The 15,174-nt window shown below is 38.9% G+C and overlaps 1 long non-coding RNA gene across 1 annotated transcript in view; it reads right to left on the reverse strand.

Moving 5' to 3' along the window:
* Positions 1–15,174, reverse strand: part of LOC116653370 (uncharacterized) — a 24,437-nt gene continuing 9,263 nt past the window's right edge. The window contains exons 3-4 of the long non-coding RNA XR_014945230.1: positions 2,681–2,728; positions 1–1,815 (exon numbers count right to left, since the gene is read on the reverse strand). This is a non-coding gene — a long non-coding RNA (uncharacterized LOC116653370). The remainder of the gene's footprint in view (positions 1,816–2,680; positions 2,729–15,174) is intronic.

Raw genomic sequence — 15,174 nt, forward strand, 5'->3', positions numbered from 1 at the left:
CATACTGAAATACTTTGATCTGTTCTGCAGCACAAGATACGATCCTGCAAATGCCACAGTCACAAGAGATAGCATGTGAAAAAAGCTAATTCTGTCTAGAGCTTAATGCTTGCAGTTTTATAACCTACTTCGTATGATACATCATAAATGATGGACCTGGGGACTAGGAGGAAAGAAAAGCAAGGTGAAGATTCCCCTTGCTAAGTTAATGGTAAGGAAGGGTTAAAATAACAGCCCTTACTTTTCTTCACCATGTCCCCTCTCCCAGCAATCCTGGAAAGTGTTTACAGATAACTTAGTTTCACCATCTGGGTATAGAGTGTGTTATACAACGTCCAGATTTCACAACTTTTTCTTATTCTTACTCAGTTACTACAGAATTGCCATTATGACTGAGGAAAGGCAAATAAATGGCCCAGTCCTATCAGGATAGGAAAGAATTCTGCTTATTTAATTAGTAGAAATGGAACTGAAACATATTGGGGTCATGGATGAGGTGAGATGAGACACGCAGCATCTAACAGACCCTATCAAATACATCCTTGAGCAACTGTCAGATAGGAACAGCACAAGAGATGCAGAAAGTCAAGTTACCTCTGACTAAAACATTATTTCATTAAGGCATCCTTCTTCAGTTAAGTAGTCAGGACAGTCCCTTGAAAAATGATAAAGACTTAAGAAAGCTTTTTAGTGTGAAAAAATGACAAATATAAAACTTTTCAGACACATATACTACATCACTCCATTCAGCGTAAGACTTACAATGTTATTTCTGCTTGGTAAATCTTTCAGATTGAGAACTGCAATCTAACTGAAGTGACAGGTAACAAATTGCATCAGGTGTGTACTGTGTACTAAAATTACATTTTAATAAACACATTCAATATAGTAAGTATCACAGTATTGAACAGGTATGCAAGTATCATTACTATGGGTTTTCTTCCTCATCAGAACAGAGGGGCTGCAGAAGCCGTGTGCAAGAGCTGCTCTCAGGATGAGCTGTCAGTATGCGTTGTGTTCCTGGGCATTTACTCTTGAGAAAATACTTAGCTGATGTGTCACAGCATTTGGAAGGACAAATATGCCCAAAATAAAGCTGTAGATCCCAAATTTCTAAATTTGGGTGGAGCCTGAATCAGGATTTGGATTCCCATTTTATGGCTGGTGCCCACATAAATGCAGAGGAAGAAAACAAAATACTTTCCCTCCATGCAGAGAGAATGGAGGAGCAGGGCAAGAAGGCATAGTTTCCTTGAATTTTAGCAGCTTTCGGATCCAAGCTATACATCCACCAGAGCAATGTAAACATTATCAGTCCATTATGGAAACATTATGGAAAAATCTGTCAGGTTTTGGTATTCATTTTAGATTCTACATAACTGAAAAGATTCTCAGTTCTCGGCCAATTTTGTAGCTGAAATTGACGAGTAGGATTGATCTGCAACTGTGCTTTGAAAGTGCCATACCTTCGCATTTTATTTCTTTGCTTTTGACACGGAAGCATGTGAAACCTAATGTTTCTACTTGTATATCATTCATAGGGTCTGTGGGTTTGGGAGTGCTACACTGTGGTTGCATAAGCTTTTGTGTGAACAAATGTGGCTTTTATCCCATTGGAAATGAAATAGGATACATGGCAAAATGTAACAAGATACATTTGTAAGAACTTTCTGGCACTGTAAATTAATAATTTCCTTAAAATAAGGTATTTATTTAAAATAAAACATATTTGGAATAATAATATTTTGTAGTGAGTAAAGCTGTGTATGTAGTTTTACCTTGCTCCAGCAGAAATCTTGTATCTGACATTTTCCCCTTGGAAATGAGAAAAGAACATTAGTTAACAGCATTAAAAATGTCACATACTGCTGACAGAAATATGTCCACAAAATGTATTTATTCTATCTATTTATATAAAGCATGCTGACTACCCTTGATTAGGAAGACAATGCTGGATGGTTTTCTGTACATAGAACAACTTGGGTTGGAAGGGACTCTAAGGACCATCACATTCCAACCCCCCTGCCACAGGCAGAGCCACCAACTGCATTTACACCACCTAAAGCACTTGACGTGAACCAATACTCTGAGCAGGATCACAGCTGTACAGCTATGGGTACTTCCTGCCCCTGAGCTGTGTTACTTAGACTGCGAGCAGGATGGAAGGGCTTTGTTTCGTTCCTCCAGCACAGCGCCTGTGCAGAGCACAGTGTCTCTGAAACATGGACTGTCTCCTACAGTAAGCATTTGCTTGGCATTGCCCAGCACGGGGGGGCTATAATTCTCTTGGCTTTCTGGGTATTAGCAGATAATAGTTAATGTAATAAAGCAAAGTGTAACACTGATAGATTGCATAGGCAAACCTTTTGGACAAGCTACATACTCAGTGCTATTTATCTACCCTTTGCAAAAGGCTTGATAGCTAAAGTAAATTTGAAATGTGTTATCTTAATATTTTTCTCATGCTTCTAAAATAACTTAAGCAAATGGTTTTCTAACTGTAACACACACAGCTTGGTTTTTGCCTGTTTATTCATTGATTTGCAAAAGTTAGTTGCTTGTGGTGAGTCATTTTCAGTGACTAGTGCAATTAAATTAGATTTTACTCTGTGACAGTTCTGAGAAGTTGAAACAGTACCTGTGCTTACAGCAAAGATTACCTTTGATGTTACATACTTACTCTATGACAGCAATATTAACAATGCAGACTGTCCCAGCAGAAACCAACCTGTAAAAAAAGCAGCAGCATGCAACAACAGAAAGTTAAGCAACCTTTCTTGATCCCAGCTGACATAAATGATTTCCCAGTGTTGCTAGCAGCTTCCAGTAATCCTCCTTCACTGAAGTTTATTTCTCTCATTGCTACAAAATACTTGCTTGATTAGCTTTTAAGGGGCAGTACTAGAAGCCATGGATGATGTTTTTTTGTTGTTGTATCTAAATTAAGACACTTCTGATTCCTATAAATATTTTTCTTGCATTCCTGTTCTGCCTGCAGCTGGAAGGACTTCTATCTGATCAAGAAAAATAGAAGCAGCATGGCCACTGAATGACTGCTGGTAGAACAAACATCATTACAGCAAAGGCATTGAGCTCAGTCTCTAAAGAACTTGAATAAGCTGAAAAATAGCTGGTTCACGTAACCTGGTCATTCTATTAGAGAAGAAAAGCAACTTGGTTGATAATAGAGCTGTATGAAAAGTGATTTTCTACTGAGAAGAAAACGTATCTGTCAGTATCTGTAAGAAACCTGTAAGAATAAAGAATGAAGATGGTTTTTAAATCACAGAAAAGAAATAAGAACAAGTAAACAGAAAACTTGCCTTCCAGGGGATTTAAAAAAATTAAAAAAAGGTTTTCTAAGGAGGATTAATGATTGACATGTAGCAGCTTTTGTGGTTGAACAGTCACAAAGCAGATGGATGGATATTATTCCCTCTCATATATTAACCAATGGAAAGTTCTTAGCATGGGTATTGACATAGTATGAATTGCTTTATGCTCCTGAGATTTTTAGTTCCATAAATATTTTTGGCAGCCTGGCTGAGGGGATATGATTCCCTGGCTGTTATTTCATACTTTTAAAGCATACTTTTTACATTTCCCACAGAGCAGCCTGCTGAAATCACAAAACACAACTGTTGCCTCTTCTCGGAGAACATGGCTTATCTTGCTGAAGAAATATGTTATATAACTGTTTCTTGCCTTTATAATATATATGATATAGTGATTATACTATATAAGATAGTATAATTACGCACCTATACAAAAGCTAGCAGTTCTGCAATTAATTTTTATTCATTGGAACGGTACAATTTGCTGGTTTTAAGGTACAATTTAAAGTTACTTCAGGATTAACTTTAGAGGAGAAGATGACAGGACTTATCACTAATGCACTGTTTACAAACAGCATCCCCTGTAACTAGGGCCTCTGGACAGGACCAGAGGCCCTATGTTGAAGTAACAATCTTTTGGTCCCAAAAGTAAATACCAAGGATTATGGTGTTGGTTGGCACAGGCACAGAAACATCATTTATGGAGATCCAACTAAATTTAGTGGGAATAGAGTGATGTTCAGTGACTTTGGTGGACAGACCATGTCCTAAGAATGACAGTAGATTACAGAGAACTAAATAAGGTTATGCTGCCTGTTTGTGCAGCCATACCCAATACTGCCCTTCTAATGAACATATTAGGTAGCGAAATAAAAATCTACCATTGTGTCCTGTATTTGGCAAATGCATTCTTCAGTATTCCAATTGCTGAAGAATTGTTGGACCAGTTTACATTTATGTGGGAAGGTAGGCAGTGGACCTTTCACATCCTGCCACAGGGGTACATACATTTGCCACCTTTGGTCTGTAATCTTGTTTTCCTTCTACTGGCACCAGTGCTGGTAAGAATTCCCTCTCAGTTCTTTCAGCTTTCCTTCTACATCATTCCTTCTTTCTATAGTCAATTGTTTGGAAAATAATTCCTTCCTAAGGATGTAGGTTGGAAGGAACATTATAAATATACAAGCACAGTGTGTGAGGGTAAATTCTTCTGTATCTCCCCTAAGAAAGGAGAAGCCTCTTTTCTTTGGTTGTTTCCATTGAGTCCGATGACTTGTCTTTGGTGGTCACCACTTGATGAATAGGAAGAGCAGTAACATGCAGCCCTCTCCTGTGGCAAATGACACATAACATATAGTCTTGAGCAACTCATGTTACAATATTCTCGTGTGGTAGTGACTTTACCTGGATAACTGCCCATGTTCTTTTTCCTCCAGACAAGATGATAGTTTCAGCAATATGAAGCAATTTGAAGCACAATTTCTTACTCAGTGGATCACTCTCATCTCCCTTCTCTGCTTCATTTCCACTTGATCCCATAGGAGTAGACACAGTAATATGGTTTCTGAGCTATAAGGAATTGGCGTGCAAGTATATTTAGGACTTGACTAAAATCACATGTGCAGTGTGTTCTTCTATTAAGATAAATGCATTTTCTCCACTTACATTGCTCAGGGTAGTGAATTGGTGGGTTAATAGAGGGTGACTGTCCTGCAGATAGGAATCTTTAAGTTTACTGCTTTAGTGGAAAAGGCCTATGTTACGCTGTGAATAATTTATATGTTTAAAAATATCAGAATACGGATTAAGGCAAGATTTTTCTTCACACACACACACCCCTCCCTCCATCTTGGAAAGTGATTCCTTTAGTAAGGAGCTATTAGCCTGGTACTGATTCTGTTGTTTTCTCCTTCTCTTTCACTCTGCAGTCCAGTGTTCCCAAAACATACACTGCTGGGGGAAGTTCATACCCTGGAAGTTCAACGTTTCATGTTTAGCCAAAGCAAAGCCAGGCTATTAAAATAAAATGTCAAGATAATTCGCTTTTTAGTGATTTAACACAAATGGACATGGGGCTTCAGATGGAAACCAGCTTCAAAGCTGGTAAGAAGTGTAATCTCAGCACAAAGACCCTGCTGTCGTATTACTACTTTCAGATACTTTTCAGGAATGTACTAATCAGGACTGGAAGACATATGGGGATTTTTTTTATAATTACTCATTTTAAACCCAAGGAAATAATAGTAAATCTGCGATCACAGGAAAGACAGGTTGACCATCGCTAATAGAGAACTATCTTGCAAAACCAGAAAAACGTGGGCAAACATCTACTTGGTTTTAATTTGATGCCGTTCCCTACTTTCATTTCTTGTTCCTGTGGCTGCAGTAAACTAGTACTTTATCTGCATTGTGCTTAGATGCTGCTGAGGTTAATTAGTACCTGACAGAGACTGTCAGTCAAATAATGCTTCTTAATAGATTCAGGTTTTTAATTTCGTTCTTGCAAAATTCAATCAGGCTTTTAACTCACAGCAATTTGAATAACTCTGTTTTGCTTCCAGTTCTGGGTCTAGTTTACTTTCGAGATTTTTCTTCTTTTTCTACTGAAGATGGAGAAAGGGATGTAGGATAAAAGTAAAACAGACAACTGCAAATGAAGGTACTTTCAATTTTCACATCACTTCCATGTTTCTTGTGCTTTTAGTAAACTGTTTTTTTTCTGACTTTGCATAACTACATATTGGTCTGTGGCTGCAATGACAAAACTTGATATCTTTGAATGGTCCTACTCTTTACTTCTGGCAATATATGCAGAGCAGATAGCAGATTCTCAGATTAGTGGCTGGATGAGAAACTTGTTCACTCCAATTTCTTTTGTAATTGAAAAAATTGAAAATGAATACCAAGGATACTAGTAAAACTTCTTTTATGCAGCCCCAAGTCAATCTGTAGCTGTGGTTTAGGAAGAAAAATGTGTTACTCTGACTTTCCTCTCATATAGGGCATTGTTTGTGAGCTAATGATGGATTTAATGATCCGCTGTGTTACCTTTCCCACATTTAAAATTCTTGCAAGTTTATAATCCCTTTCATTTCCTGCCTCTTAATGAATGGGCTTTATATAACTGTTCATTAGTGTAATTGTTGTTGATTTTTATTTTTCACTTCATTATTTCCCCAAAAACGTTATGCCACTGTTACCTTCTTAGCAAAACAGAGCAAATTAATCTCAGCATCTAGGAAATCTGTAGGTTAAAGAAGAAACTCCTTACTTTAGAGTCCTTGCTAATGTTCACTTAAAAACAGCTTGTGATGCCTGAGGATACTCTTTGGAGCTATTTTAGTGGCATCTAGAGATATCAAGGTCTTGCATCCTCACAAGAAGTCTCTTTGAGAAGAATGACAGCTCATGAGAGCCCTGATTTGCTATAGAAACAGAGTTGAGACCAGGCGAGCTTCGCTGTGAGGCTAACAGACTTCAGGGTCTACCTGTGGAAATGAGAACTGGAAGCAGTTCTGAAGCGAATAGCTCTAATGTTAATGACCTCATTTACTCATCACCACTTAATTGATAGCCTTAGAAATAACTCCTCTTAAAGTAGCTGGATCATCAAGCAAATACTATAAAGAGCCCCACAATTTCCCCGGAGGCTTAAAGCATTTTTCCTGTTTGTTTTGATTTACGTTTAGTCACAAAGACTCTAGCACTGATTTCCAGAACAATTTCTGTGCAACTTCAGAAGAGCAAAAGGGATAGTAAGGCTGGAGTGAAGCAGACACTTGAAAGCCTGAATGTGAATAACTGAGAGACCAATAAAGCTAGGATATACAATGATCATTTTATATCAAGAGATGTTCTGTGACGTATTTTCAGTGGAGCATTATCCTCTTGTGGAGATGCTCTCTATTACCAGCTGAAGCTCTACTAAAAGTCATGGCTGTTTACTCTGTCAATAAAGACCAGTCCCAAATGTTATATATTTTACTGTTGTACTATTGCTCATCTCCAGCAGGGGATTTAAAGTTTATGAATTGTATTGTATATATAATTGTATTATATCTATTGTATAAATATGTATATTACATATTTCCAGTGAGGTGGTTACAATAGAAAGCAGCAACAACATTCTTTCTTATTTTTTTTCCTATAATTTCTGTTTTTCTCTATTAATTTCAGCTTTCACTAACTTATTCTCTTGCTGTTTATTCTATTTCACATTCTGCTCCATGCATTTATTGTTTCTTGAATATCATACTGCATACTGTCTCTGATCCAATGGCAATCTATCTTTATAATCAGCTCATCCTTCTAATCATCCCACAGCTTCAAAATGATCAGACTTAGGTGAGGAGGAAGAATGGAAAGAAAGGAAAGAATCATCTAATGTCTATACTACACAGCCAAAAGTGTTTGAAGCAAATCTAATACTGACTAAGGTTAAATACATATTAAAAATTGAGTGTATCCCTACCAAAAATATACATGGGTCCTTTGTTAATCAGGATTTTTTGTTAATTAGAATGGTTTATTTCAATGAGCTTCCATGTATTACAAGGATATGGTCAACCCTGCCCATTCTTGCTGATCATTGAACATTTCAACTTCAAAGCCTGGTATCAGATAGAAGGCTATCAGAAAGGCAAGATATAGAAGAAACACTGCCTGTGTGAAATTTATAGCAGCAATGCCCAAAAAGCTTAGTGAGCAGGAGGTGGGGAAGGGCAGAGGCTAAGAACAGCCTTCCATAGCTGTTAATGGGTCATTAATGTCAGCAGAAATCAATGCAAGTTACTCTAAATGTGGGGTAAGCCTCAGGGTGGCAATATGAAAACCTGACAGTTCCAAATGATTTTTCTCTATATGATGCTTGTGCTTAATGGGTTGAATATAATTAACAATGCCTGGATATCTTCTACAGTATTTCTTTTCAGGAATACCTGGATCGGAGGGTCTTTCTGATGTTACTAATCACTGTTTGAATTTTATTTTGCTCCATGCTGAAAACCCTCTACTCAAGCGAGGTCACTTCTTCCTGAGGAAATGCCTCACATTCCAGTGTGCTGCAGATAATTCCTTATGATCCAGAGAATGAAAGGTATTTAGATACTTGCAGATGGAAACTGTCACAATAGACATTAAATCCTCTAACTCCCACTGATTCACTGGTGCATTTTGGTGTACCTGTAGATCAAAAAAAACAAATCCACCAAGGAACCCAAATTGCACTTGTGAGTTGAGATGTCTACCTTCAGAATTAAATAGCTATTAGACATTTCAGACATTGACTGTTTCTTCACCTCCAAGCTTCTGAAATTTTGCTGGCTTGCATCCACAAGTTGTCCCTTGCTATCTCTTGCTGTTTGGCATTCAGCAGAATTTGCACATGCTGAGCAGCTCCGGGTGCATTCAAACACTAGATCCCCCAAAAGTCTGTTGGATTAGTCATTCTCAGACCACACATCATTCAGACAAAAGCAAAACAATGTGTAATTTCTATAATAGCACACAGCTGATGAAAATGAGTCTCTCTAGGAAGTAACAGTTCAGCGCCTTCCCCTGCAGAACTGAGGCTTTGCAGTTACACTGCTCACCACTGAAGTGAATCCACGAATGCTGTGTGCCAGACAGGGATGCCATCAGGTAAAACTGGAAAGTGTCTGTTGTGGGAGGTTCATTGCCTAGAACACGTCCATCATCTTAATACCCTGCTTGGGGACCTTTGCTCTCAGTACTTGCGAAATCACCCATTGGAACCGGCAAGCAAGTTAGCTATGACTGCTAGGCCAACTAGGGATGGTAATTCAGAGTGCACTGCCACCTACGCTCATAGCTCAGCCTGTTAATGAAGTAAGCTGAAATCAATGTGCCAGGCCATGAGCAGTGCACGTAACGTGGTCTCCTTTCAATTGTCTGTGCTGGAAGAGCAATAACCTCTGGCAAAGAAAAAGGACAGGCAGCTGGAGATGATAACCTCTCAAATTGCTTTAGCATGCATTTGGAAGGACTATAAATCCAAATCCCTAAATACAGATTCTCTGCCATGAAGAGGAACTGCAGCTGCATAATAGAGTTTTTCCTGTATTGCAGACTGCTAAAGGCAGATGGATCACTTACTCTTTGCAGAGAGTCATACCTTTGGACTCCAGGATCAATGAAGTGCACCTAAAAAGAAACTGACTGTGGTCATCTTTAGGATGACTGAATGAGATGACAATTTATAGGTCATGTTATAGGTAATATTCTCCACAGGCAGCTTTTCAGTGTCACGTCACTGGCTGGGCACATATTTTTTTCAAAGACATCTGACCCATAGCTCTGACTTTTCTCATATTCTCTGTGATGCACTGAAACAACTGAAGTTTCCTCCATAGTCCAGGGAATGGCTTTATGTTACTAAATTATACTAAGTAATCTTGTAGAAGTATTACTGCTTATTTCTTTCTATTACTTCTCAATACCAGTGGTACTAATACTCTGAATTATTCACCCTGTAAATCAATGTAAAGATCTCCAGTAACTTCCATTTCCTTTGGGACATAGCCTCAAGAGACTGGTTTTTAAAGTGTTCCACACCATCTGACCCAATATCAGAGGTCTACTCCAGGACCAGTCCAAAAAATCAGCAATATCAGTGTTTCCAAGCTTGCTCTGTGGTTGTGAAGAGTTAAAATAGCGTGGACTTGAAGAGTAACTTGAAAAACACATACCCGTTATAAAAAGACTAATAAAGGCATTACTATTCAAGCAGCTGTTCTATTAATTTTCAGCTACAGTATACTTTTCATAGTTACATGTTCAGGTACACGCAGCATAAAGATACAGTATGATTTTGTATTTAATGAAATCTTTGAGTTCTGTACTTAGGAACTTTGGGTTCATTTATGTTGTTTGCATTCCATTTCACTTATAATAAATGTTGGTGTCAGAAATTACTCATTTCTTTTGGGGTTTTACCGTGTTTTTGTACAATTATTTTTTAAAAGGCCATTACTTCCTGGCTTGTCTATCCTTGTTTCTTATCACTGACCTGTTCAATTAATCGCATGACAAATAAAGCCAAAGCAGTGGGAGTTGAGGCTGAATGCAGGCTACTAGACAGGCAATTACAATGTTATGCTTCACAAATACTATTTATTTGTTTTACTTTTTCCTGTGCAAAGATGAATCAGGAGATTTTCATTCCTCTGAGAGTAATTTTGATTATGATTTGAAGCACTCTACTCAGACACAATAAAGTGCAATGAAGAGTTCTGATATGTTGCCCAGACTGGAGGAATTGGCTTTGTCTCCCTTTTTATCGATTTTGATCATCTCCATATAACAGAGAGATGCAGCCAAATATCCCTGATTCTCAAAGGGATAAAAATGGCCTTGTTGAGCCCAGGAGGGCAATCCTATACTCCAACAGACATTACATCTCCCAGAGTCTGAAGGGACAAGCACAAATATAAAAGAAATACACATTCATCTATCCCCACTGCTGGCAGATGCAAGTGTCAGTTTGAGCCCATTCCAAACATCCACGTGCGTGGACATTCACTTGGTGGGGGGAGGGTGGTGGTCAGATGCATGTCTGGGACAGGTCTGTTCCTGTAAATTTAGAGAACATCTACTATCAAATTTATCTCACTGTATATATATTGTAGTTTCCACTATAATTGCTGGAGCAAATGCCAAATATTACTTTCTACGAAGGGAAACATTATCATCTGGAATGTGACCTGTGTAAGGGAAGAGGAGGTAACTTGGAAAGGGGGTAATGTGTAGCTCTTAAACAATGGCTTGCAAGTGCTCAGGGTCTGTGAATGAAATAGACACTGCCTCCACTGGGATCTCAAGAAGCTGCCTTGAGTTCTTGTAGAGGAGTACTAGTGCACTGCAGGGCAGTTTGCAGAACACTTTTTCATAGATAATGCTGAAGGCACCCTGAAAGATGAACCTGGGAAATAGCCCCTCTGAATAGGTAACACCTCCTGAACTGTGTAGGAGGAGGGAGGAGCCCCCTGCATAGGAGGCTGTGCACAGAGGTGGTTGGTTGGCAGCTTTCATTTTCTGGAGCTCTGAACAATGGCCATTCCACATGCAGAGGTTGTGTGCTGTGCAGAAGTCCTCAACAGCTCTCAACCTGCAAAGAACCACCGAACCCCTCTGACAACATGTATCAAACAGTTCTTTCATTTTTCTGGCCTACCTAGTCTAAGAATATGCTCATTATTTCAACATGAAAGCTGCATTTTACAGTCTTTCAGGGTGAAGGTTTTAAATTGTGCCATTTTCTGCCAGTGAAGCATTTACAGATGACTTGCAAAATAAGCTCACAAACATCTTTCAGGTCTGCCTACTGCACTGTAAGAAACATGCCATAACTGCTACATAAATTATTGATAATAAGTTATTTTCTTCTAAGGTCAAAGGTATTAACATCACAGTAAAGTTGTTAGAAAGCAATGAAAGATTATTTAGGGAAAGACCTTGATTCAACTTAACTGAATATTCACAAATTCATAATTTGGAAGTAAAGAATTGTTTTAGGTTCAAACTTAGTAGTTAAAATGTCAGCACTGGTGTAAATTTGTGTAACAATATATTTTTGCAAAGTATATTTATATACAAGTATATAAACTTGTATATCTCATTTTGCTGTGTTTGTTTCTGAACAAGCCCAGCAATCACAATTGGCTTTGCTAAAGGAGTTTTATAACAGAGTTGTTTGTTTCCTCTCTTGTATCCACAAGAACTCTTTCAGATGCACCTTTTCTTCCTTTTTTTCCAAGATGCATAGAGTATCTTCACTCATAAGGGACTTAGACCAGCTGTAAAGAAGAACACCATGTTGTGGCTCATGTTGAAACCTGTTGTTTGAAAAAGCCTGAGTATTTCTTCAGCCATTAAAAATAAAGCAAGAATGGGAAAATACATATAGGAAAGGAAAGAACAAAAGGAAATCAGTGGAAGAAATATGAGGATGATTGTACAGTTAATGTATATTGGCAGATCAAAAAAACTGGGGCTCAGTGCTCATGCAGAGAGAAGTGAGAATGAAGTTTCAAAGTGATTGTAAGAGCAATGCAGCGTTACCAGCCTTTCCCTAGGTTTCAAGCTGGGATTGACACTGCACACTGAATCAAGATTAGATAGGGAACAGAGAGATGCTAGCAAAATACAGATACCCTGCATGGACTCCTGAGGCTGGGAGGAGATGCTGCCTAAGGCCATGCCTCATGCAGGCAAGGATGTAAATGCATGTGTGCTCTTTGCAGGATCCTAATATGCTGTGGCAGCTCCGCTGGGGGGGTGAAGGGAATGTGAGGGGAGATATTTACTGCCTTAGGAAGATGATTCATGTCTCTTCAATGATGGTTTGTGGGATGCTGCGGGTACTGCCAGCCATGCAAGAGAGCCTGGAGGTTAGTGAGCATCTAAAGCAATACAAATGCTGGATACTGTTGAAGTTTCCCTCGGGGAATATCAGAAACGTTATTTGTCAGAACTGGTCCTGAGGGCAATTGTGAGCAAAGAATGTAAGGAGTAATAAACCTTCTGGCCTCTACAATACTAGAGATGTGGCTGTCTCTGGATTTGCTCCCAGGTGGCGTACCATTATTTTGTCTCGTATTTCATGGCAGTGCCATGATTTAGCCCTTCATTATGTGGGCTGGTGACAGAGGAAGATTTGTGATTACTCTTCAGAACATATACTGCAGAGAAAGCGCTGCGGTCAGAACTAAGGTCTGAGCTGTGCACCCAGCAGCCATCACCCAGCCCCTCTGGAAGGGGAGCATTGCAATGATGGGCTGAGCTCACTGTGAGGGTGCAGGAGGTGCAGCCAGACTGAAGAGAGGGGTTAGAGAGCACTGGTTTCCAAATCTGCTTTCCTGACTCAGTGCTGGAACACGAGCCCCGTGTGCCAACAGTGGGAAATGCCAAACCACTGAGATCAATCAGTCACAATCAGAATGATGACTGGATTGTCTAGGGACAACATAAGAAATGTATTATAAGAACCTGTCACACATGAAAAGAAAAAAGTTCCTGCCTTGAGGCACAATGTCTAGCTCACATGATGCCAAATTTCAACACAAACAGGTCCTAATACACCCCCTAGGCATCCACAAAATTTCACTGTATTTGAAAAAAGCAATAGATTTTGTAGCACCTTAAAACAGAAACAAATTCCCATCCTTAATTACAGCAAAGCTCCTCTCTGTGTGTGGCAGCAGTGGACCGACCTAAGTTAAGGCTGATGCTAGTGACATCAAAGTAAATTCAAAAGCAGTGAGAGAACAAATGACTTTGGTTTTTTTTCTTGCTATTATATATGGGGTAAGTTCTATACAGAGCAAATTGTAACCCATTAATTCAAACACCAGCCTTTCATGCTTAACCAGTCTACGAGACCTTTTCTCCCATGATTAACTGTTTGCTCTCTTAATCTCCAGGAGAAAAAGAGAAAGAAAGAAAGAAAGAAAGAAAGAAAGAAAGAAAGAAAGAAAGAAAGAAAGAAAGAAAGAAAGAAAGAAAGAAAGAAAGAAAGAAAGAAAGAAAGAAAGAAAGAAAGAAAGAAAGTAAGAAGAAAGAACAGACACTGTTTCAACCTTCTGCTCACATAAAACATGCTTCCAGGCAACATGATTTGACTGTCTTCTCTCTGCATCGTGACACAGCAAATGGGTCTCAAATCAGCAATCTGATAACTGTGTTGAGCTGTTGCGATAGCTGGTGAATGTAAGTAGCCACAAGCATGCATTGGAGCACTCTTTTGAAAAAATATCTTGCAATACATGAAACAAATATTTTGTCAGTATTTTCTGCACCAGAAAAACACCGTCTGTTTCAGGGGTGCTCCTGGCAGCCCCACAGAGCACCACATGGCCACAGCCGCCTTTCTGGTCCATTTTGTAGAACTTATTAGGCCCTGTTCCGATACCTGTGTTACAGCAACTTGCTCTTGAAAACAGTGTCTCGTTCATCATGCAAAGTACAACAGTCATGCAGCCAGAACACCTGGGAACCAAATGCAGCTGTATAAATTGCATTCTGATCTAGAAATTTAATGAGAGTAGCAGAGCATGGTCCTAAGAAATGCTTTCATCATAAATAAATTTTGTGTCTTGTGCCTGCCTCCTTTCAACTCATTCTCTTCACTCGATGTATTTCTTACTGACTGGATTTTTGTTGCTTTTAAGGATATATAAGGAAGATCCAAATCTATTTAAAGTTATTTCTTCAACTCTTTTTCTTTTTGCAGAGATAAGTATTTACCCCACCTCCACTGGAAAAATGACTTAGTCAAAATAACACACACAAAAAATCCTGCCATTGATAATTACCCCCCAGTTCCCTCAGTTGAAAAGTATCCTGCACCATTTACTGCCTACTGAGATGCAATCAAAATTAAATGGGTGGAAATAACTCTGAAGTGGCAGCCTTAAGCTCCACCAAAGGAGTGCAGGGTCTTATTTTTATGACAACACAGAAAGTTGCCTTCTGGGCCAACTCATCTTTTATTTTACCTCCAGTTGCAGCAATATGAATGCTATTCCTTCTTGGGGGAGGGGTTTATAAGAGTTAAGAGTTAAGGGGTTTTCTAAGAGTTGGTTTATGCTAGGAGAGTTTCTAATAGGAACAGTTTTTAGGATAGTAACTCCTGGAAGCATCCATTCCAAAGCAAAGATTTCTTTAAGATGGAATTAGTGTTGTGCAGATCTTAATTCTCCCTCTTTCCAGAATCACACTGTGTGACCATTTCATCAGCAGGTTACTCCAAGAAAACAAGCCCATTGTCGGTTTTACTTAACACATGGAAAGGACAGGTTTTCTACAAGATCTCACTTCTTTT

Source organism: Coturnix japonica, chromosome 4 (genome assembly GCF_054131305.1).
Source record: "Coturnix japonica strain WE chromosome 4, WE-NBRP24, whole genome shotgun sequence".
Classification (NCBI taxonomy): Eukaryota; Metazoa; Chordata; class Aves; order Galliformes; family Phasianidae; genus Coturnix; species Coturnix japonica.